This window comes from Nilaparvata lugens, chromosome 11, assembly GCF_014356525.2.
Source record: "Nilaparvata lugens isolate BPH chromosome 11, ASM1435652v1, whole genome shotgun sequence".
Taxonomy (NCBI): domain Eukaryota; kingdom Metazoa; phylum Arthropoda; class Insecta; order Hemiptera; family Delphacidae; genus Nilaparvata; species Nilaparvata lugens.
This window is the reverse complement of record NC_052514.1, coordinates 31,165,247-31,189,274: the sequence shown is the minus strand read 5'-3', so window position 1 is coordinate 31,189,274 and position 24,028 is coordinate 31,165,247. Positions and strand designations below refer to the sequence as shown.

Sequence of the window (24,028 nt, the reverse complement as noted above, 5' to 3'; positions counted from 1 at the left end):
ATAAATAAGAATATAGAGCAAAAAGTATAAAAAATAAATAAAGAACGAATATATATATATATATATATATATATATATATATATATATATATATATATATATATATATATATATATATATATATTGAAAATATCACAGACAGCTCACTAGTATTGACTTTGCTTTTAGCACGAAATATTACCATGTGCTTCTTAAATCAGCAATCATACGCATTTAAATTATGCAGCTCAGTTATCGACTTGCTGTTGCTTGTCGAATAAAATCTTATATATCTACTTTCCAAATTGATATAAATAACTAATTATAAATTATGAATTATAAATCTCTGAATATATTAATATGCATCTCTCAGGGCTAAGATTCGGCCTCTGGTGGAAGTCAGATAAATCAATTTATCTTATGAACAAGAGCTTCATTAATATCTTTATAATTTACTGATAAAAAGAATAGTCAAGTGAGCATATTATATAATATCAAATTTTAATAAATATTTTATCTTTGCATACTTAAACATGTAGATCTGATATATCGTTCTAAAAAAATTCTCTTTACGTTTAAAGACTTGCACAAGTTTGATATTAATTTCAATATTTAAACAAACTTTCATCAAGCTAGCTTTGTGAATCTTGATTTATTCGAAGCACTGAGGGCGCCCTTGATATTTCTTTTCAACTATAGAACTCACATGTCAAATTTCACAAAGTATGATTGTGGTCTGGATTCTTTCAACATCTTAGGCTTTTCTGGTGGGCTGATGTCATCTTCTCCAATGTAATAATAAAGTATTCTATATGACTCACGTCTTAATATGACTTCACTAAGTCTTATGAAATTAATTATTGAATTCAAACTTGAACTTTTAAAACATACAATTATTAAAAAGGGATTTGTGCTCTATAAAATTGGTGGTTGTTCCCGGTTACCTCTGGCAAGCAAGTGGGCTCTCATCTACCCCTATTCTTCTTACGATCATACTTCCGTATTCCAAATTTGCATATTATTTAAATATTCAACTGTTACACAATTACATAATCAAAATAGTCCGTTTCAATCTGTTAGGTTATTGCATAAATATTACACATTATATTTTCTAATTATTCAAATTGCATCTGTTACATGAACTGAGTATTGTATAACTTAGAAAATTCTCATCATTTATATAATAAATAAAGTATATTTTTGAATTGACTCGCTTTTACCGCCAGTCAGTTACTGAATTTTGATTGGCTTATTCCAAAATTACAATGTATCCATGCGCCGAGTAGAATATACTACACTTCCTTAATATTTTTATTTATTTTACATATTTTGTACATGCTCGTTTGATATAATAAATATTTTTGTATTCTTTAAATTGTTTTTCCTTTTATGTTAACATGCCATGTGGTTACCAAATCCTTGGATCACATTTTAAGCAAATGCTATTTGTATACAACTGAATTTGCCACAGGTGTCTCGCTAAATTTCAATTTATATGGCTTGACCGATTATTTAGGTTGCCGACCAGTAAGTATCATAGAACCTAACCTCAAAAATTCATTATTTTATATAATTAAATAAATAGCAATAATATTCTTTTCTATTTGGCTGTTCGAAACTGTAGCCAGGATACCCGTTATTATCTAATCTCTAGCTTGTTGATATTGCACCTGGCGATAACGAAGCAGCTGTTTGCTTGAGACCTATAAAATCTTCTAATTAAGCGATTTTGCCAGTTATTCAAAATATTCTGTTACAATAGATATCATTAGATTGATTCCCAATGAATAAGTATAGTTGACCTTGAATTATGTACCATTCTAGTTCTACTCGACAATTCTGGGTGATAAAGTGCGTGGCAACTTTCGTTAAAAACATACCATAGCTTTGTAAGACAATTATTGAACAATGATGCTAACAAAAGTTCGAGGCTTGTACAAGGAAAGACAATGATATGGGATGAATGGAGCTACAGTTCATCACAGATGACTGGGAAGATTATACTACTTTGTAATCATCTATCTGAGTTGACAAGAAATACTAGAGTCTCCCCCTTTATGAATATATTCATACAGCTACTTCATAAAGCTATTAGCTATTCCAAATATTATGAGCTTTACTTCTATCCTATAGTCTCTCCTCATCGGTATTCTTTCCTAATCCCTACAAAAACTCAATAATTATTTTTATATTTTTTCTTTGTTATTTTGTATTTTTTTTTGCTTGTAAATTGGATGAATGAATTGATTGATTGATTGATTGTTATTCTAATCACCACTCTCCAGTCCCCTCTTTTCTGTTATTTTGTCGAATATTCACATATACCCATGAAATAGCCTAATATGTGAATATTGGGCAAAATAACAGAAAAGAGTAGACAGCAGAGTGGTAAATGGGACAGGTGAGTTTCTATAGAAAATGCACTTTTCCGGGTGTGATTGTAATTGAAGTAAACTTGATTGTATGAATGAATAGTCTGAAATTGAATCACTCTTCATGTCAAATATCAATCAAAGAAACCGTACAGATGAAGTTGAGCTCACTCTAGTGATAATCTATAGACTATTGCGGTCCTTATTATTAGATATTTTCTAGAAGAGTCAAAAACTTTATCTCTATAAGACCTACCAATATTAGATATATTAGATATTTTCTACAAGAGTCAAAAGCTTAATATTTAAAATGTTCAGTTATCTCCAATAATAGCCCCACTCTATTATAAATAATAATTCACTCATTACTTATTTTTCCCATCTTGTAAATGCCCAAGGAGAAAATTCTCAAATAGGGTCATTCTGTAGATACATTTTCCTTCTTCTAACTCTAATAAATGTCCCCAAGAATCGACTCACAATAAAAAGATACATGCTATCAAAAGTAATATTAGGAATTCCATTTTCTCATATTTTTCATGAATTACTGAAGCTCTTGTAGCACAAAGATAGAAGCGAAACTACACAAAACTTAGAAAACTCAATAGGCCATACTGTAGCCTATTGCTTCTATGTATCATGAGATCGTGTCCTGAACTTCTTCTATAGACTTTTCAGAAGACCTTGCTAGCGCTCAACGTGAAAACCTGACTCACAACTATAAATACTAAACATATAAGGCTCAACTCAGACTTAAGCAACTCAGGTCGTGAAGAGCAGCAACTCAGGTCTCGACTCTAGTCGAGAGCATGTGTTTTCAAATGGTGACAGTCGCGGAGACTAGAATCGACTGGTCTGAGTGTCACCATTTGGAAACACATGTTCTCGACTAAAGTCGAGTCTCTTCTCGACATGAGTCGCGTATGTGTGAGTTGAGTCATAGATTTTTCTCAACTACTATTATAATATGGAAACAAGCTAAATGAATATATTTAAACATATCTTCAATCCATCATTGGAAGATACATAGAACAGCCTATGGGACTTGGAAAATAACTCAAAACACTGCTCATTCAATCTTTATTAATTCACTGGGCTACCTCCTCACAGACCTATTGCAACTTCTTCAACAATCAATTGAATAAATAATCTTTTATGATATTTCAGTGCAGTATTACTGGAATAACTCATTCTCAATGATAGAGTTGTTTAAGATTATTCAGAGTGTATTTGAAATAAGATTACAACTGGGTATGTGAGAAGTGAGTGGTCATTTTAGCGCATCCGAAGAAAAGCCGTCTGAAATCCCTGTATAAATTCATTTTGGAGTTCAATCAATCTCGTCAGTGGGGCGGGCTTCGCCTGAAGTACAGTTGATAGAATCAAAATGATATTCACCTGTAAAATGTGATAACATAGTAGAATTCGTACAGTAACCAACACTATGATTGGATGAGGACATCCAAATAGGTTAGTACAAAAAAACACTGAAACTTGCAATGAGCTACACACTCCATAATGAAATTTTTGTCATGACTGAAGTAATCTTGAAGCTGACATGAAAACTAGAAATCAACTCTACTCTTCAGAACAATATGCAAGTGTAATCAAGAAAACTTCAAGCATGAAATTCTATTTACCCATCCCACTCTTCAACTATGAAGCTGATGATAGAAATCAAAATTTGAAAATAGTCTTTGAAGTATTTTAAAGAGGATACAATGGATCGAAAGAGTGAAAATAGTTATTGCGTATCCTTCATACTCCAATCAACAGGTAGGCTACTCATATTTATTCATATATATGCATAATATGTTTTTTAATAATATAAAAAAATACATACATATTGATATGAAGTTGTGAAGTCAATATAGTATAGTTATACCATGAAGACATGTAGTTATCAAGCCATGAACCAAAATCAATTTCATGGAGATATTTATAAAATAGCATTATAGTATAGTACCCTTATTTATATAGCATTATTATAGTACCCTCTTTTATAAAATGAATATTAATAGTAGAAACTGAATTGAAACTGATAATTTCGATGTTCCACATCATCTCCACATCTAGCAGCACAAACTGCTTTCTATAGAATAATATTTTCTGATAAGCAATAATTGTTCAATAAATAGAAAATATACCAATTTCCATCCCACTATAAATCTTACATTGAAATTTTCAAATAAATATGTAATTTTCATTACCGGTATTAGTAAATTATCAAGAAACTAATTTTCTATAATTATTATCAGAAGGAACTGAACACATAAAGAATTCTGTTAATTTTCAATACAAAGCTTCATTAAAAATATGAAGTTTTTAATAATTTATTATAAATTTCTTATTGACTCACCAAAAACAAGAGTTTCAAGATCATGTTGAGGATGGTTCAGTTCTCAAGTTTGTTACGACTTGGACGAGCGGTAAGAATAAGCGAGATGTATGATGAAAGCGAAAATTCACCGTCTATTTATCCAACAAACTCCTCCATCAATTTAATCAATTGGACTCAAATAATTTGGAATCGACCATCACAATTTGAGGAATCGCTTGTTGAGCACATTTTGTTGATCATATTTTTGCAAGATTCTTTTGAAACTTGATTCAATTCATTCACGGTGATTCTATTCCGAAATCATAGTCGTGCTTCTTTATTTCAATATACAATTACATGCTTAAATTTCAAGACAATTTCGTGCTTTATCTCTTTATCAGAGATCGTTAGTGTCATAAAAAACCCTTCCGATGTAACATTTTTACACCAAACTTATGTACAAGATTTGAACATTTATTACTATTTTGTTCCAGAAAAAAAACTCAAGAAATCCCAAAAATTGCTGGAAAACGCAAGAAAACCGCTGATATCCGCCGATTCTGAACATCATTCTTTGACATTATTCCAAATATTTGTGGAGAGTGGTGTTTGTGGTTGTGGAGGCCTTGAAGAGTAGGGGTATCGTGCAATCGGAACCTTGCTCTCAAGACTAGAATCCGTTTGTTGAAGTGCTACATCATTCTAGTGTTGATGTATGGGCATGAGGGATGGACATTAACAAAGGCAATGGAGAGAAAGCTGCAGGCGTTTGAACTGTGGTTGTATCGGCGCATTCTTCGTATTTCATGGACAAAAAGGGTGAGGAATTGTGAGGTATTAGAACGAATTGAGATGACAGCGGAGGTTGTTCACTGTATTAAGAGCCAGATGCTTTGGTATTTTGGACATGTGATGCGCAATGAAAAGTACAGATTCCTGCAGATGATCATGGAGGGAGAAGGAATGGCGCCGGATTGAAGGAAGGCGCCGGCCTGGAAGAAGGGAAACATCCTGGTTGAAGAACCTGAGAGAATTTTTCAACATTGACTCAACATCCCTGTTCCGAGCTGCAGTCAGTAAAATCCAGATGATGCATTGATGATCGCCAATGTCCGTCGCAGAGCCGGTGTATAGAAGAAGAAGGAGAACTGTTGAAGCTTTTATTGTTTCAATTCATTGGTTGTAGCAGAGAAAACTTATACGGTACTCATAAGATTGTTTTATTCTATTGTTATAGTTAGTACTTCATCCGAAATGTTTGAAGAAGCCGTTTCCTATTCAAGTATCATATCAGTAAGGATTCAAATGTTTAGTTATGTTTTTGCTAGATCTATTTCAAGGAATCTCTCTCCAATCACTCATCTTACTCCTTTGATATCCAGCTAACAAGAACACAACAGAACCTACACAATAATGATTCATGTTGTCAGAATAGTTATATTCTATTCCTCTCACTTCTGAAGAATTAAGATTTTGTTTTATCAAAGGCACTCTCTCATATCACAATTCATAATGTGAATTCTAAAAAAAAATACATTACTACACATTTTTTAAAGATAAAATCTCAACTTTCAAGGGTTTTTCTGTTCTATGTATTTTTCTTTCTATAACTCTCAAATTTAATCAAGTCAATTATGATACTTTATCATATCCTGGAGATCATAATAGCTCACAGTCATCAAACAATATCACCCTAATATCACCAGCACCATATCCTACTCCTTCACTCACAATAATTCCTCGATCAATTAAACTCACTGTCGTTAGTAAAAAAACCTACGTTGGATGGAAAATAGAGAACAGAAATGATGCCACCTTCTCCATGGTTTCAAGGCCTCAAGCGACTCCTCAATCAAGGCCAGGTGTGAATCAGGTGGTGTCACATTCACCTTGGTTTCCCGGCAAACAACGAGTGCTCGTGTCAAGTCACCATAAAGCACCACCTCTCACGCCTCAGACACCATTCCAAGGACACTACTACACCACTCATTGCACACGTTCTATCCTCTGCTGCATTGTGGAGGAACTTTGCGAATATCTAAAATATTAAATTATGTATCCTGGTATACAAAGTCTAGAATTCAATAATAGGAATAATACAATAACCGCTCAACGTTATTGTTCTCTCGTTTATGGGAGAACGTTTGATATCCTTTGGTTTATATTTTGATTATATTATGTATCCTGGTACACATAGTCAAGAAATCAATAAAAGAAACGATACAATAATCGTTTTACGTTATTATTATCCTTTGTTTATGGAACAACGTTTGATCTGGTTTATATTTTGATTAAATTATGTATCCTGGTACACATAGTCAAGAATTCAATAACAGTGACCGACGATACAATAATCGTTTTACGTTATTATTATCCTTTGTTTATGGAACAACGTTTGATATTCTCTCGTTCATATTTTGATGATTAGTCTTTAAATTAATGGAATACATTTTTTCTTCACTTTCCACTCTCACTTTTCTTCACAATGGAATATCTTCACTGCTCTACATCCTACTCTACTTTCTCTACTCTTTGTTCTACCCAATCTTTTGGGTTATGCCTGTTGTCTTCTTCCAATCATATTATATATTATAATTATGATTTGTGATTGTCAATGGAATAAATAAATAATCTTCATTCGAGTTTTCCCCCGTTTTTCTTGGATTTTCCAGTACATAATTGATAACCAAAAACGGTTCCTAGTGAGTCCACGTCGAAAACTGATAAGATGCAGATTTCTCTACATTTCATTTATTACATTAGTGTCGTTGCAGAAACAAATACGTAACGTAACATTTACAATATTCCCTCAAAAGTCTCCATGTTATGATTGTGTGTCTGCTAATGAGGAAGATTACTTATATAGGTTCACAATATCTAGATTCCAACACAGTTCTCACGGCTCAACCTTCCACAAAGGCATTAATTTAAATTTGAACAGTTATCAATTATTCTGATAGAGTGAGTTTTTTGGCCTGGAAACAGTTCAGTTCACTTATAACGTTGTTGAAATTCGAAGTTATATGTTTGACTTCTCGTCCAATTAAAGAGCAGAGTAGGCTTGCTCTGTTTCCAGTCAATTACCGTTCAGCCAATCAAATCACTCCATTTGCTCTAGTACAGACATTTTGTAATTCCATGTCATTCCATTTAGTTTTGGTTATTGTGGACAGTAACTGGTGAACAGTGATAATTGTTGGTGAGTTGGTGTAGCGAGTACGAAGCTTCAAATATCTACAGATATACGCGCCTCCAACACGCTCCACGCACGCTCCGCCTTCGCTCCACGCACGCTCCGCCTTCGCTCCACGCACGCTCCGCCTTCGCTCCGATCATGAACGTTACGGGAGATGTTAGCTTTTCTCGCGTTCCACTCCACTCTTGCTCACCGGTCGATCATCAATCGATCTGCTCGAGTGACGTTCGATTGTGGAGCAGAGCGAAAGTCTGTACGCACCTTTAGATGTTGTGTCAATGAGAAATTTTTTTGGAACTCTCATGGTATTAATAACGTGCTTAATTTAGATAAGGAACAAATAGAACTATTTAACGCTCATGAAGTGATAGGCTTGAGTGAAACTTGGTTAACTGACTCTTTCCATGCTCGAGACTTTAATAAATATGTAGCTTTTAATCAAACAGCAGATAGATTGTCAAATTCAAGAGGTAGAGCCAGTGGTGGTTTGTTAGTTTTAGTGAAAAAAAATTTGAAAGCAACGCTGATTGAAGCTAGAGAGTTTATTATAATTGTCAAGGTCGAAAATCCAAAGGGCCGTATTATTATATTATGTTTAGTCTACTTTAAGCCTGATTCTCTTGTGCACTGTCTCAATGAATTCCAGGAATGCTTGAAATATTATGAAATATTGTTTTCGTCTTTCCCTGTATTGATTGGGGGTGACTTTAATTTGAGAATGGGGGATCTAAACCAATGTTCTATAGATAACTGTTTATTCACAAATTCAAATCTTTATGCAGATAGGATTTCTCAGGATAGATGTATTTCAAGGAACGCGAAGGATTTGGTGAATATTATGGAAAAGAATCTATTCTATGTTTTGAATGGTAGATGTAAGAGTGACATGCCTGGGCAATTCACGTTTCATAATTCAAATGGAAATAGTTAATAGATTTGGTCTGGGTCAATTTCGAAAGTATTCAATATATTACTGATTTAATAGTTTCAGATATTGTATTAACTTCAGATCACCTTCCACTGATTGTGTACACTGAATTTGAATCTGATAGAGAAGCGCAGACCGTGCCAAATGAACTTCGAACGTTATATTGCTGGAGTGATGCATGCAAAGAAGCATATATGTCTGAATTAACATTCCCAATCGAATTTAATGCGAGCGAAGAAAGTGTAGAATGTTTGGCTGAGAATTTTATGACTACAGTAAAAAATAAGGCAGAGAATCTGGGCATGGTAAAAAAGTCATTAATAATAAGCAAGTTCAAAAATAAACCTTGGTACGATATAGAGTGTAATAGGCTGAAAAGGGAAGTACGTAAGGCATATAGGAATTTTAAGAAAAAAGAGCATGATATAAATTGTTTTAATAAATATCTGGACAGTAAACTAATTTATAAAAACAAAATGAAAGAGAAGAAAAAGCAGTTCAACGATAACTTACAAAATAAATTTCAGAATTCATCAAATGCTAAAGAATTTTGGCGAGCAGTTCGTCTAGTAAAGGGCAATAAATCAATCGATAATGATTCTATAACTTTGGAAGAATGGACATCTTTTTTTAAAAATAAATACAGACCTGAAAAAAGAACTATTGGGTGCATATTCTTCGACGTCAAGCATCCTTTTCTCGATAGACCGATAGAAATGATAGAGTTAAAAAGAAAATTGAAGAGATTGAAAAATGGGAGTGCTCCAGGTTTAGATGGGTTTTCCTATGAATTTTTCAAATATTTGGCACCTGAAGGAAAACACCTGTTAGTAAGCCTGTTCAACTTGATCATGGAGACTGGGAAAATTCCTTTGAATTGGGCAAAGCTGAAAATATTCCTATCGCATAAGAAAGGCTGTAAAAAAGACCCTAGGAATTTCCGAGGCTTATCTATTGCGAATTGTATTCTAAAATTTTTACTGGAGAGTGGTGTTTGTGGTTGTGGAGGCCTTGAAGAGTAGTCCTACGACCGACCGGATTGTGACTGGTAATCCAACTATGTTGGACCGGCAGTAAGTCTACCAAAATCGGATCTTTCACCACTCTTGCTTTGTTGGAGTTAGTCCAACATCCCCACTCACATTCTAACTCAACTTCGGCTGAGGCGGCTAACCTTGTGATGTCGGATTTGTTGGACCTCCAGTTGATCGAACTCGTCCGACTAGACATCCAACATCTACCAAACATCAACAGCCTCATTCACGGTCCGATGTCAAATCTAATGTTGGACTTCAAGTTGGACAAGGAGTCGGATAGTGAAGAGGCTCTTGAGCAGGCTGCTCCACTGCTCGGAACAAGAATATGTGATGAATAACTCATAAATATAACAATAATATAATTTCTATCCAGCTCTGAAGTCCGGGCTCTAGAAGCAAAGCTCTGATACAGACTAGCGGATGGAATTCGTGTTTATAGGGGCCACTGTAGAATTTCAAACCTGAATTGATAAAATTTTATTGAAATCAAACCAAGATATAGCCTCCCACAGTAAGAACATAACCTATTTTCATGGAGTTTTGGGCTTTGCCTGTTGTTCTTTCCTGATCATATCCATATGATTCGTAATAGTTGTATCAATAAATGAATGAATGAATAAATAAATAAATATGATTAACGAATATATTATTAGTATAACGTTCACGTATAATGTTAACTTCCTTGTTTAGGGCTCATGAACACTTGCAAATAACTTGCAAATTTGAAACATGTTGGGTAAAAAAAATTTTAAAGGTTTTTGGACTTTCAATTCTCATGTTAAAGTTGAATGTTTAACAAATAACGTAACGTAGCATCAACAATATTCCCTTGAAACTCTTCATCTTATGATTGTGTGTCTGCTAATGAGGAAGATTACTTATATAGGTTCACAATATCTAGATTACAACACAGTTCTCACAGCTCAACCTTCCACAAAGGCGTTAATCAAAATTTGAACATTTATCAATTATTAATCTGATAGAGTGAGTTTTTTGGCCTGGAAACAGTTCAGTTCACTTATAACGTTGTTGAAATTTGAAGTTATATGTTTGACTTCTCGTCCAATTAAAGAGCAGAGTAGGCTTGCTCTGTTTCCAGTCAATTACCGTTCAGCCAATCAAATCACTCCATTTGCTCTAGTACAGACATTTTGTAATTCCATGTCATTCCATTTAGTTTTGGTTATTGTGGACAGTAACTGGTGAACAGTGATAATTGTTGGTGAGTTGGTGTAGCGTGTACGATTCTTCGTATTTCATGGACAAAAAGGGTGAGGAATTGTGAGGTATTAGAACGAATTGGGATGACAGTGGAGGTTGTTCACTGTATTAAGAGCCAGATGCTTCGGTATTTTGGACATGTGATGCGCAATGAAAAGTACAGATGATCATGGAGGGAAAGATTGAAGGAAGGCGCCGGCCTGGAAGAAGGAAAACATCCTGGTTAAAGAACCTGAGAAGAATTTTTCAACATTGACTCAACATCCCTGTTCCGAGCTGCAGTCAGTAAAATCCAGATTGCATTGATGATCGCCAATCTCCGTCGCAGAGCCGGTATATAGAAGAAGAAGGAGAACTGTTGAAGCTTTTATTGTTTCAATTCATTGGTTGTAGCAGAGAAAACTTATACGGTACTCATAAGATTGTTTTATTCTATTGTTATAGTTAGTACTTCATCCGAAATGTTTGAAGAAGCCGTTTCTTATTCAAGTATCATATCAGTAAGGATTCAAATGTTTAGTTATGTTTTTGCTAGATCTATTTCAAGGAATCTCTCTCTAATCACTCATCTTACTCCTTTGATATCCAGCTAACAAGAACACAACAGAACCTACACAATAATGATTCATGTTGTCAGAATAGTTATATTCTATTCCTCTCACTTCTGAAGAATTAAGATTTTGTTTTATCAAAGGCACTCTCTCATATCACAATTCATAATGTGAATTCTAAAAAAAAAATACATTACTACACATTTTTTAAAGATAAAATCTCAACTTTCAAGGGTTTTTCTGTTCTATGTATTTTTCTTTCTATAACTCTCAAATTTAATCAAGTCAATTATGATACTTTATCATATCCTGGAGATCATAATAGCTCACAGTCATCAAACAATATCACCCTAATATCACCAGCACCATATCCTACTCCTTCACTCACAATAATTCCTCGATCAATTAAACTCACTGTCGTTAGTAAAAAAACCTACGTTGGATGGAAAATAGAGAACAGAAATGATGCCACCTTCTCCATGGTTTCAAGGCCTCAAGCGACTCCTCAATCAAGGCCAGGTGTGAATCAGGTGGTGTCACATTCACCTTGGTTTCCCGGCAAACAACGAGTGCTCGTGTCAAGTCACCATAAAGCACCACCTCTCACGCCTCAGACACCATTCCAAGGACACCACTACACCACTCATGGCACACCTTCTATCCTCTGCTGTATTGTGGAGAAACTTTGCAAATATCTAAAATATTGAATTATGTATATCCTGGTATACAAAGTCTAGAATTCAATAATAGGAATAATACAATAATCGCTCAACGTTATTGTTCTCTCGTTTATGGGAGAACGTTTGATATCCTTTGGTTTATATCTTGATTATATTATGTATCCTGGTACACATAGTCAAGAAATCAATAAAAGAAACGATACAATAATCGTTTCACGTTATTATTATCCTTTGTTTATGGAACAACGTTTGATCTGGTTTATATTTTGATTATATAACGTATCCTGGTACACATAGTCAAGAATTCAATAATAGCGACCGATCGTTTTACGTTATTATTATATTATCCTTTGTTTATGGAACAACGTTTGATATTCTCTCGTTAATATTTTGATGATTAGTCTTTAAATTAATGGAATATATTTTTTCTTCACTTTTCACTCACACTTTACTTCACAATGGAATATCTTCACTGCTCTACCTCCTACTCTACTTTCTCTACTCTGTGTTCTACCTAATCTTTTGGATTATGCCTGTTGTCTTCTTCCAATCATATTATATATTATAATTATGATTTGTGATTGTCAATGAAATAAATAAATAAATAATCTTCATTCGAGTTTTCCCCCGTTTTTCTTGGATTTTCCAGTACATAATATTGATAACCAGGAACGGTTCACTCCTAGTGAGTCCACGTCGAAAACTGATAAGATCTAGATTTCTCTACATTTCATTCATCACATTAGTGTCGTTGCATGAATAAATAAATAATCTTCATTCGAGTTTTCCCCCGTTTTTCTTGGATTTTCCAGTACATAATATTGATAACCAGGAACGGTTCACTCCTAGTGAGTCCACGTCGAAAACTGATAAGATCTAGATTTCTCTACATTTCATTCATCACATTAGTGTCGTTGCATGAATAAATAAATAATCTTCATTCGAGTTTTCCCCCGTTTTTCTTGGATTTTCCAGTACATAATATTGATAACCAGGAACGGTTCACTCCTAGTGAGTCCACGTCGAAAACTGATAAGATCTAGATTTCTCTACATTTCATTCATCACATTAGTGTCGTTGCATGAATAAATAAATAATCTTCATTCGAGTTTTCCCCCGTTTTTCTTGGATTTTCCAGTACATAATATTGATAACCAGGAACGGTTCACTCCTAGTGAGTCCACGTCGAAAACTGATAAGATCTAGATTTCTCTACATTTCATTCATCACATTAGTGTCGTTGCATGAATAAATAAATAATCTTCATTCGAGTTTTCCCCCGTTTTTCTTGGATTTTCCAGTACATAATATTGATAACCAGGAACGGTTCACTCCTAGTGAGTCCACGTCGAAAACTGATAAGATCTAGATTTCTCTACATTTCATTCATCACATTAGTGTCGTTGCATGAATAAATAAATAATCTTCATTCGAGTTTTCCCCCGTTTTTCTTGGATTTTCCAGTACATAATATTGATAACCAGGAACGGTTCACTCCTAGTGAGTCCACGTCGAAAACTGATAAGATCTAGATTTCTCTACATTTCATTCATCACATTAGTGTCGTTGCATGAATAAATAAATAAAAATCTTACTTCATATTAACAATAATTATTATGGAGCTGATAATTACTGTATCATTAACTCGGAACACTTCTTGATATTTTTGCAAATCCATTTCTACCGAAAAATCATTGAAGGAGTTGAACAAGATTAGTATTTATCAAACATCAATTCAAGATTGTCTCAATTTTATTCAGGAATATAAAGTTCCGATCTTGTATAGCAAGTTGTCCTAGCTTGCAAGCAACTATCCATCACAATAAAGGCATTCATAAATAACTATTAATCTATCAGTTTCGTAGATAATTCATCTATCACAATTCCCTGACACACATAAGCTGAATTTACAGCCGGCGATTAATACTGATGAATAATATCCATGCCACCAAGACCAAACTTGCAAAGCTTTGTGAGAAGGATTTTCCCCATTTGGGCTGTGGAACGTGTACAGTATCTCAACGCCGCATATATAATAAAATCCCTCATAATCCCCTCAAGTTTCACTAGAATGTATCACATTTATGGCTGTGCTTCATAAAAGGCATGCGTATCAATGAATCCCGGGGCTATAAATTATTGGGAGAATTATTATAGTGAGTCCGTGTGAAGTGATTTAGAGCTATCATACATGTAATTGGCCGCGTGTAGCCTATATCGGTTCATGGTATGTGTAATCCAATTAGCTTAAAGTCTGAATGTGATGGTTATAGCCGCTTTCAAATGAGGCATTATGATAAAATGTCTTCGCCGAGACATGTTTGTGGCTTTTGTGAGTCTCTCGAGTGGGTGGATCACTTTTTGGTAGCTCGATTTCTTCAGAGCGCTGGGAGTGGTTGAAACAATTCAACGCTAATAAATTATTGGAGCTACTTTGTTACACTCCACAATTGGCTGGATGAATATGACTTTTATTACTAGTATAAATTTGAAGAGAAACATGTAGCTCTCGTAATTTCGTGCTCGATGTACCGTGTGAGTTACGTTTAGCCAATATGTTACCTGTGGAAAATTTATATACATAAATAATAGGCTATTAAATTAAAGATGTTTGAAATATTAGTCAAACAAGATGTAGAATACAACATAAGCCTATGTCATGATGGAAGTGACAAAGCTATAGCCTGAACTTTATTCAAACAAACAGGTCATAAGAAAGATGATACATGGATAAATAATAAAGACTGCTCAATCATTCAGTGAATTGTCATTCAGAGTTCAGTTCTATATAATGAGTAGTATTTCTGAGAAAATATTCTAGAAATTTAAAATGTATCTATAATCAGTGCATTCCATACATCATTCCAAGTTGATTGTACTTGATTATACTTGGGGAAGATAATATAATATAGTGCAGGATTTATATTGCATTCATTTGAACTCAATTCATTGATAATATTATTGTAACCATAATACTACTCACTTTGTGGAAATGTAAAGCACAAGGTTACCTTATTTTTCCTCTCCTTATCATTTTTATGATTTACTTATTGTATAAATGAATAAAGTATCCACATAAACCACATACTACAACTTCATTTTAAAATGTCAGAGTAACAAGACAACGAGTTCGAATTGTGTTACAATTTCTCACTGTTGCAGTTTTTGAGAACATGATTAATTATTCTTCCAATATGATCATCTTCATTATCATTTTAATATGATTCCAACGGAAGAAGCAATTCCAGCATTAAAAAGTGAAGATGCAATAGCAGATTACACAAGTTGTCATACAGAAAGCCACGTGCCCAGAATCCAATATGACGTCACTACTTATTGTCTTTTATCACATCTGCCACTGTCCACGAATGACAAGACATTAGAGCGAATCCTGGGGATTTATTTCTCCTTTATCCGCAGTTAAGGGGAATAAAACATCCAGGAAACTAGCTGGGGATGAAGAAATAGCCACCTTAGGCTATCAACGGAGACTCCACACCGGAAATTGGAATCGCTTATCAATCCCTATTCTTTTCTCCCTTATTTTTCCTCTCTTTTCTCTCCCACATTATTTTTCTTCCTTCACGTTCCTTCTTTTTCCATTCATTGCCTCATCCACAATCTTATTTTCTCTTTCTCTTCCCCTCAAGCCATTGAGGTATTTCGAATCTGGCTCACTCTTTCTTCCACCTCAGGCTACTAAGGGAGTACGGATCTGACTTGCTCCCGGCCTCGACCCACATTACTCTTGTGAGCCCATTGCCGAGATCCCATCCCATACCACTGTAATGACACTCTTATCGCGCACTTTGGCAGATGGCAATTGTGACAGCGTTTTGTGATAGCATAGCCTCTGGTTTGAATTGAATAGCCTGACCGATCGGCTTATTTATCAAGCTGAGACTGGTCAATAAACGTTTACTTTATTCGATTTTTCAGTGAATGGTCATTGACTATGCTTTGAGAGTATTGGATAAAAGAAACAGGGTTTTCACATCATTATACTCATTTCGTGAATTTCCAACGTGGATAAACATACATGCAACCGTGGAAAATTCTTCATATGACAATTGAACATGAAAGAAACTGATAAATGGATCAAAAGTGGTTTTATGGATGGAAAATGAGAGGAAATATATTTAGGAGTAGAAGAAGAGTCAAAAGGTTATGTGCCTGACTGATATCATCAAGTTCGAAAGATATTGAATGTAGTTAGTACAAGGAGTATCCTTAGTTTTTCTCTCCCATTCAGTGGTTTCTTGTAAAGATTAGAATAAAAATTAGAATAAATTAGTTAGAGCGATGAATGATATAGTATGTTTTATTCTAGAAGAGAATAACATAGGTCCAAGAAACTCAGAAACTAAAAATTGTGTAGTGATTGGAAATTAAAAATTGATTCAAATTTTGGTCAAAATCATTAGAGGGGCAGAAATTATTGTTTAAAGAGCATTTTAAAGGTATTGGATTAATTTTATAAATGTCTAATTGTTATGTTACTTTCTTCATTCTTTTGTGAAAAGAAAATTAGTAACGGGAATGACAAGAATAGCAACTAATGGAAATAAGCATTTTTCCAATCATAAATGAGATGCAGGAAAAATGTATTTTCTATGACTTTGATATGATAAGTTGGATACTGAAATAAAGTAATTACTGCTTCTAGGCATTGAAGAGCTGAACCGAAGAAAGATTATTCAACAAACTCATCACTGAAGTTTGTAAGACATCATTTGTTCGAGAGCGTACTCATCAGAAGACGAATTGAATCAGATATTTCTCAGAATACGACCGGCTCTCAAATTGTCACTCTTTTGTCTTAAGAAATGAGTTCACAAAGTTTAATAAGAGCTAACTTCAATCATTTATGGATGTAATTGAGAAATTTGTGTAATTTGTTTTAGAGATGATGGATAAATTCAATGATGGGAGGAAGGGGATTTTCCTTTCTCTCTAATTGAACTTTCCCAACATCTCTCAATCTTTCCCTTTTTTGGCATTCTTTCCTTGTTCTTTTTTTTTTTCAATTCAATTCTTTATTGCCGAAATTTATAACGTAACAAATCAGAGGTTGATAAATCAAACACTTATCACAAGAAAATAAAATTGAATTAACTACCCAAAACTAAAAAACTAAAAATTGTTTCAGGCACCACCAACAGAAGAAAAGTCTATGACCGCTGGTGGGAGTCGCAAAAAAGTCCGATTCAAAATAAATACTAAAAACAACACAATACAAAATCAAGTTGATGACAAAAAAAAATATCTCATATCACTGCAAAAAACAAAGCAAAAAAGTAATAACAAATTTTGAGAGAGAAAAAACAAATAAGATTTTCTAATAGGAAAAACTAAAACAAAACAGAGATCAAATGAAAAATATGATTACCATTCAGGTCTCAGGAATTAAAAAAATGAAATAGAGATTGCTTTAAAAATATATAGGTATAGGTTATAGATTACCACCATTCAGGTCCCAGGGGAAAGAAATAATTTTCCTTAATCCAAGCCTCTATTCCCTTCAAATCTACTGTTTGATTAAGAGCAAATGGAATTATATTAATAAATCTAGAGCTCATATACATCAGAACATGCTCAACTTAGAACCTTGAACAACATAAGTCATTGTAAGTCATTTTAAGTTGTAAAATTTTCTATCAATCCTACAAAATTCATCTCTATTTTTAACTATATGTTTGAAGAGTCTCTTGAAATAAAGTTGTCTTACTGTCAAAACTTTGAAATCAACAAATAGTTCTACATTCTCTCTGTCTCTCAGATTTTCCCTATTCTTTCATTTGCAACTTTTTCCTTGAAGTCTTCTGTAATATAGTAATAATCAGTTATGTATACCAAAATAGTAACACACTGATTAGGACGGAGGAATTGAATGATCATGTTTTCAATTAATAGACTTTGCAACAATTCTCACATAGTGTATACTAATCTCAACCATAGATAAAAGATAGCATGATGCTATCTCATGCTATATTTACTCTATGCTTCAACTTATACTAACTTATACTAACTTATACTAAATCATACTAACTAATACAAAGCATTAAATCTTTTCCGAACAATAGTAACAGCTATCTCTCACCAAAATCAACAGAAAATATCTATCCACTTTAATATTTATTTCGACCTACACAATTGCAGTATTTAATGCGCGTTGCTCCAATGATATATTGAGCCAGTTTCACGCAGCCAGCCCATTAACCCTTTTAAGCCTTCTGTCATGGCCAGCAATTAGTCATTTTGATTAATCAAGGGATACAGATTTATGAGGATGACAATAAATTCAACTTTACAAACCTTTGAAAGCATTATACGGTTGCAGTTTGTGTTTGGTTTTCGTGATGCATTGATTCCGGCGGTGTTGGTGGATTAGCCAAGTTGTAATCCTTGGAACGTGAGGAAGCATGTTTCATGTCTCTCGTGCCAGTTGAGGATAAAATTCAAGATATTCTGGGAAAATCTCTGTTCAGAATAAGTTTTGAAACACGTTTGAAGGAGTAGGGAAGTATCTTCAGTAATAACACTGATACTTAGGTTACCAATGCCGCCGGTATACATGTGCTTTGACCCTTTTTTTAATGAAAAGTATATTTTGATAGATGAGGATTTACGAATCAGGCGAACCTTCTAATCTCACCATTCAATGAACACCATAAAAATGATATATTTCCATCAGTGATTCACATCATTCAGGTTCCATTTATATTATAATCTCTCTACATTTTAAGACATAATAAATCATAATCACTAGGAAACTATCTCCGATCTACATCATTTTTTATGTATTATACAGAATGTTTCAGAAGTAGTGTCGAACATTTTAGGGTATTGTTCCTGGATGATAGGAGACTACAAATGTCGTATTTGAAGTGTCCAAAACTCAGCTGTTATCGTTATAGCAGCCATCTTTTTTTCAATTCGAATTTTTTATCTCAAGAACGAAATGTTGTATTGATATGAAATTTAGCATGAATATTTATACTATGAAGTCTCAACCTGTATTTAAGAACTATCTTGAAGTAGATCAACCAGTCCTATTCAACACACTACAGAAGTATGGTATGCAGGAATACATATGCACATGCAGCTGTTCTGCACAGCTTCAGTCAGAATTCAACCAGTTAGTTCATAAACTAAATTGAATCATTTATGACAAAATTACTTGTATTGTCTTTAGCTTTTATTTACACCTTTGAGAGAGAATTTATCGATGATAGTGAGTTATGAAACATGAATTGCAGACAACAAAAACTCAAAAATAGAAATTGTTACCATAATTATATAATCAATGTGCTTCTTATTAATGATCAATTTTCATTCTCTAGTCATTTTTCTTACATATTCAAGTCAAGTTGGCATCTGGAATTGCACTCAAATTCCAACAATACAATGTCAACCTATCAGACTTTAGGTATACAATAATGTGATTGACTTAAACTTCCATCTAGTTCTTACAATATTGATAATGATATAAAAGTATCCAAGTGAAAACACAACATGTGAGGAATTTATTCCTCACCATGGATCAAATCTACATTTCTTGAATTATCGAACAGTATTTGAAATCATCACATTCCTTTTTCCTTTCGCTTGAGGACAAGTGACTCCTTTGTCGCACAACCACCACAGGAATGTTTATCCCGACTACTTGAAGCGAATCGTCCAGTTTCCATTCCGTGTTCAGGAATACATTTACGCACAGTGGATGCTCAAATTTACGTCAGACTGGGGACAAAGCATGCAAAGTTCGCCACCGGCCTCACTTTAACAATGAGGATGTGGTCGTGGACGTATTTTAGTAGTGTGAAATCGCAGCGACTTGTTTTCGGCACGGCTTTCATTCAGAAAGTCTTTCAACCGTCGGGTCATTTTTCTCGCTGGACGGACGAGCGAGATAATCTGAATCGTGGATTAACGCGTTCATTTGAACTAGTACTGGAGACACAATCTGAGGACACGGGTGGGTTTGTCCCGTTTATTGGCTCTGTTTTTTCATGACACGAGTGGGTTGACATAATTCTGCTGATAAGTTGGTCTGTCTATTGTCCATATTCTCTTTGTCACAAAGTTCATTCTTGATCATGCAACTAGACAAATAATATTTGATTGCGTTTGCTTAATCTTCAATCTATATATTATGATAAAGTAAAGAATTGGCTTATACATGTGAGGGGTAGGAAATTAACGAGTGACGCATTATCACGTCTGAACTACTGGACAGATTAAATTGAAATTTATCATAATATAGATATTTAAATTACCGAGTTGGGCCTATTTCAGATTCTTCAAGATTTAAGTACGTCAAGATTTCAGTTTGTCAAATTCTTAATTAGACCTTTGCAGAGCATGGTCTGAAAAGGCAGGAATCTCCCTTTATCACTGAGGGAGAGTCGATCCAACTCGCGGAGGACCTCGTCGGTGAAGGAGGTATGGTAAGACGGAATCCTTCTGAGAATAGTGATGAAGAACCAGGGGAAAACACAGCGATCCTGCTAGTGATCAATTAACAATTTTCAAAATGATTCTGTAGATAGATTGCTGGTTGGAAAGCGGTCATTGTTCTTTCAATGTTTATGTGGATAGTTTGAAATTATAGAATCAAAAGAGAAACGCATCTTGCAAAGTGATGTATTGGGTGAATCAGGGCTTTTAGGTGAGCCGTTTGCACAGTGAAAGCTTTAACTAAATTGAATCACCTGCTGGTTTAATCTCTGAGAATCGAACACATAATATCAAAATGAAGCTTAATATTGACTTTGATTTGGTCCAGTTTAAGCTAAGATTCTAGATTCCACTGTGCAAACGACCTTGGATAGTGAGTACCTTGATAGAGTGTTTTCACTGACAGTCTATGGTCAAGTATGATCTAAAATCCACTACCTGAAGCTATTGGTCCATTCATTTCTTAGATTCATTCCTTTAAATACAGTACCAAATAACAAGATTAAGGGGCGACATCCTTGGCAGGAAAGTATAGATTATTGGAATATCTGATGATACAAAATTAATATGAATAGTTATACGAAATAAGTATAAAATACACATGAGTAACAAACAAATTATAACATTAATCTGGGACCATTCTTGAATTTAATTGATTTATCGGTCCATAGGATTATTTTTACTAGTAGGATACACTATAGAGGTTTTACAGTGCAGTTATTTTTGAATCATACATCTGTGATCTTGCCAGATCTGAAATCTGGTATGTGAATCATTCACTATTACTAAATTATCTATTGAAACTAAAAAGTAAAAATGTTGTCCTGCATATTCTACTCGCGTGGCAAGCTTTGATAGACAAAACTCTGAACTAGAAATGCGACCAAATAATTAGAAGAAGATTGTGAATAACGATTTAGTGGGAATCAATTAACTGGCCACTGGAGTAATTTTATTTCAGGTGTATGGGCGGACGGAGCAACTACATATCCGCTCTCAAACTTCAGTCTCCAGTCTTTCGCCTTTGAAGTCCATTTAGATAAAGGTAATTGGTGCGTCCCATCCTCTAAATAGACCATTCTAATTCCCAGATCTTCCGATAAATATGAGACCACCCGGGTAGGAAAAAATAGCGGCAATCGAACTGTGAACAACTTTATCAACGTGTAATTTGCGCTGGTCAGAAGTCGGTTGTTCGACTCTTGCGCTGGTCAGAAGTCGGTTGTTCGACTCAATTCTTGTGAGAAAGCGACTCGGGAGCAAGAGATTAGTGATTAGTATCGCTGTTAACTCCCGATCGCGAGTCGCTATTACCATTCTTCGCTTCTCAATGTACAGTGCATGGCTGAGATTCGTTTTACAATCGTTTACGATAATGAGTTTTCACGGTATTGGTTGCCTTATTGTTATTGGATTACGGTTTGTTCGGTAGGTAAGTCGAGTGTAGTGCGGGAGTACTTATTGTATTATGTTGCCACTCATAACGTTGTGAATGTTTCCTTTTTAATAGATCGTTTTCTGTATTTTCACTGTTATTTTTCTCTCTTGAAATATGTTTACAGATTACGAAGATAGTAGGTAACTTCACAAAAACAGCATTAATTGGTTTTGAAAAAATCTTTCAACTTTTCAATACAAGTTGACTAAACGTATAGTATTCAATTAAAATGCAATAATAGAGGTCACATAGCTATGTATATTGTTTTAAACAATACTTCAAGATACTATAATGCGGATCATTATATCCAACTGTTGATATTTCTCCCCATTAGCTGGACAATTGAAGATAATAAATGGATTGATTCATACAGCTATATAATTCACACAGTAAGATCATTTACAAAGTAATAATTATTACACTCAATCATACGCATATTCACAAACAAAATCAAATCTATTTTTAACAATTCAGTTGCACTTGTGATTCATTTGTTCGTTCATACTGTTTATTCGACAGAGGCTGGCTCAAACAGCACTCTGGTTTGTGGACTGTATCAATTACATCGAGAACTTTTTGGGGTTGTCTGGCGTCGGGTAGCAAGTTGAACAATTTAAATGGCTAAGTGCACAATAGCATAGGCCTACCTTCATGTCCAAATCCTCCTTGCTTCTAGGATCCCGGGTCCAGATCAGGATACGAGACGAGACGACACTTGTAATAAATCACAATAAATCAATAGATCACTTTGCAAAAATCGACATTACGAGAAGTGAGCTGTTCGATTGGCTCGCAAACGGCAACTGCCGCAATTATGCTATACGCATCACCCTTCAATTGCCCCCTCCACCACACAACGCCAGACAACAAAGGGGAACATTCATATAACGTCCGAACACATACTATTGGTCATCTGTTTTCTCGCTGATTATACTACTACCCTGATTGGTTTTTTAACTTTCAAATGAATGTATTGCTGTAATTTTAGAATGAAATACTTGTTTCTCATTCTTTCATTCCATCCATAATGAGATTCTCTTCAATAAATGGTCTCAATTTCCATGTGCAACATAATTTATGAATCTTTGGGGAGACAGAATAACTGTGAGTGCTGTCCAGTGCTAGTGTTCGTTTATATATGGGATTATTCATATTCACTTAAATTACAGTATATTCATCTACATATTTGGACTGCTTGATAGAATACTAAAGAAAATATGATTTTGACAAAATTTGTTTTTCTTTCATATTAATGAAAAACAATATTTATCAATTGATAAATTCAAACAAAAAAAACGCATAAAGCTGCTTTTACACCAAAGTTATTAACAAAATTCTAATAACTTAATCCTCATAGATTCTATTAGATTAAACGGAACTTGACAAACACATATGTTCATCATGTGGACGATAAGTTATGTTCAATCTAATAGAATCTATAAGGATTAAGTTATTAGCAAGTTGTTAATAATTTTGGTGTAAACGCAGCTTAAGAGATAATTCATCAATTTACCATAACAGACAATAATATATATTTTCAATGGTTGAAAAATTAGCTGAATAACAGATCAATACTGCATCCAATCAATAACGTGTATAAATCTATCATTAAAACACATCTTCAAGTTTCCCCCTTTCATTGGCGCTATATATGAGATGTGCTCATAGTTTATTCACATTCCCCCATATATACAGATATACATCTCTGGATTTATTCTATATTACACATGTGAACGTGGAGAATGTGACAGCCAGTAATTCAGAGGTTGAAAAGTCAGACGTCACTGACGCTAGAATAAAGAAGCGAAGAAAAGACATATTTATGGCCCATCTTTCTTATTCCCCT

At 34.2% G+C, this 24,028-nt stretch overlaps 1 long non-coding RNA gene across 1 annotated transcript; it reads right to left on the bottom strand.

The window, feature by feature from the left end:
• Positions 1-3,417: 3,417 nt before the first annotated feature.
• On the bottom strand, positions 3,418-4,849 carry LOC111063032. Its single transcript, XR_002606802.2, has 2 exons — positions 4,711-4,849; positions 3,418-3,749 (listed from the first exon to the last, which is right to left on the bottom strand). It is a non-coding gene; the product is annotated as an uncharacterized LOC111063032 (long non-coding RNA).
• Between the last annotated feature and the right edge of the window lie 19,179 nt (positions 4,850-24,028).